The sequence below is a fragment of the Portunus trituberculatus genome, chromosome 42 (genome assembly GCF_017591435.1).
Source record: "Portunus trituberculatus isolate SZX2019 chromosome 42, ASM1759143v1, whole genome shotgun sequence".
Classification (NCBI taxonomy): domain Eukaryota; kingdom Metazoa; phylum Arthropoda; class Malacostraca; order Decapoda; family Portunidae; genus Portunus; species Portunus trituberculatus.
In genome coordinates this window covers 905,001-907,500 of record NC_059296.1, presented here as the reverse complement: position 1 = coordinate 907,500, position 2,500 = coordinate 905,001, and the positions used below count along the sequence as shown (strand labels likewise).

At 45.0% G+C, this 2,500-nt stretch overlaps 1 protein-coding gene across 3 annotated transcripts in view; it reads left to right on the top strand.

Moving 5' to 3' along the window:
• Positions 1-2,500, top strand: part of LOC123517524 — a 91,104-nt gene that overhangs the window by 32,284 nt on the left and 56,320 nt on the right. The gene's annotated exons all lie outside the window — the stretch shown is intronic.

Here is a 2,500-nt window from a genome sequence, read left to right as displayed (position 1 = left end):
CTATAGAAGACATTGTTTTTATTTTTTATTGTATGTGTTTGGTTGCGGCGGCTGTGAGGCTGGGGTGGGAATAACGAGGTGGTCGCTGGGCGAGTGGGGGCAATCGGGTTGGGGGGTGCAGGGAGCGACTAGACCCTCGTGCAGCCACGCGAGGAACGGGGACCAGTTGAAAATATTATTTACTTTTCCGGCGAGTGAGTAAAATCGGATGAAAAAAAACCTTTTCTCAGACATAAAAGAAAAAATCGCTATATATGTGGTGCTGAAACCCGACTCATTTGTTTTAATAATTCTCTCTTAAATTTTGTGTATAGTGTTTTTGCCATTAAAAAGACAGCATCCATTTGGAGTAAACAGTGAGGTGGTAGCCGGAAAATTTTTATTTGGCGAACAAAATAAAAGAAGAAAAGAGACGCTGTACACAATGGAGGAATATAAAAGACAGTGACACAAACTGGCAATAAAAACACACAGGAAAAAAGGAGGTGCCGTTGCAAAGACTATAACTCCTCAACACATCAAGTGAAATCCCCATGTTGGAGGTGGTGGGGAGCACCGCACCGCCGCTGCCCTGTGGCCGCTGGCTGCTGGCTTCTTTCCCTCAACGCAGAAGTTGAACTCAGGTCCTCGAAACTATACCGAATCATAGCCTGTAATATTCTCAAACTTTTGATAAACTCTGACATTAGGATCTGTTGAACAAATTTTCTTCTTTTGACCTTTCAGAAGTTCTTATCTCCTTGATCCTTTCCTTTGTGTCCATCGGAGCGAAGCTGCCGCGCCTTCCCTCTGGCAGGAAAGATTTTCAGTGTTATCACAGCGGAACACTAAGTACCCCAACACAGATACGAGACTTTGAGATACGCAAATTATACTATTCACGATAGAATCTCTCTGCGTTCCTCCCTCCTGGTTTCTGACAGTCATCCTAATGAACTCCTCACGGCGTGCCATCAACACTGATTGTGCAAGCATTCCGTAGCAGGGAAATAGCCGACTGTTACATTTAATGGCCTCTAAAGACAAAACACTAACGATGTCCTGGAGCAAAGAGAACCGTACCTCCGTCTGGCAAGTTATTCTGACGAAGTCATTCTTGTATTCAACTCATTACGTCGGTCATAAAGTGTAGACTTGTTCCTTGAGAACTTTACATTCATTTTCACGAGGGTCCACATTTGTTTTTCCCTCTTAAAAGTTTGACACTTTATTTAAAAACTCAACGACCACTTGCGTGTATGCTGGTGCTGCTCCTGCCGCTCCTGCGCTCCTACTGCTGCTGCTGCTGCTACTGTTGCTGCTGTTCTCAGGGCAGGGGATAAGAGCAAGAAAGGGAAGCAGGGATCTTCGTGCACGCACCGCTCACATCTTACCGCCAAGCTTCCGTCTGATGCTGAACATCTCATCAACGATTGCTCCTTTACTGCCGCCTTGCCTCCATCTCATATCCGCCGCTCAGTTTGCTCCTCCTCCTCTCTTTCTTTTATCGATAATTTCATGATGAGACCTGGCGAGGCCCCTTCCCCACTTTTCCAGGCCCACACACACCTCTGTGAGGCCCGCACCCACACATCGCCTCGGGCTCCTTCCGGATGGTATCCTGTGAAAAAATTTATTTAATGATTTCCCTTTCCTGCAAAGCATGCCTCGTGAAAAGTGTATCGATGAAAGGCGAACCATTAAACTTTAAAATGAGTCTCAGTGAATGAAAGATAAATACATGCAGGATCTCAAAGTATTTCCTTTCAAAAGACAAGGTCGGGAAAAAGATTTGTGGCGAATTGCGTGCCTGAGATCACTGTGTTTCATTGCTGTGCCCAGAGAATAGAACAGAAGACCGCTGCGGGTGAGAATAGGTCACCTGGCTGGATGGGTGAGCGTTAAGGGGTTTAGAGGGTGACGAGCAGTAAAGTAAAGCAACGAGGCGTGTGTTTAGTGCTGGGCTGGGAGGGGGGAAAGCATGTCACACTCTAGCCCCCTCACGTACTCCCTCAGAATGTCCCATTGCACTCTACTTTTGATTTCGCTCTTTGTAACTATAACGTTATCGTCATTGTCCTCCTCCTCCACCTCCTCCTCCTCCTCCTCCTCCTCCTCCTCCTCCTCCTCCTCCTCCTCCTCCTCACAGAAGGAAACTACTAAACACCAAACCGAAATGGTGGAATAATGAAATTAAAAGCTGTCTTCTAGCAAAGAAAGAAGCGTACAACAAATACAAATTAACACAGCATAATAATGATAAATTAGAGCATGACAGATTGCGTAGAAAAGCAAAAAGTTGATAAAAGCAGCAAAAATCTGTAGAAGCTCAGATCGCAAACTCCTGTAAAACCAACCCAAAGGAATTTCACAGTTATGTAAAATCCAAAAGAGTCTTAGCCTCAACAATTGGTCCACTCATAACAGAAAACGGAAACCAAATAGATAACGAAGCTGAAATGGCAAACGTCCTAAATAGATTCTTCTCAACAGTCTTCACGACTGAAGATGTCCAAAATAG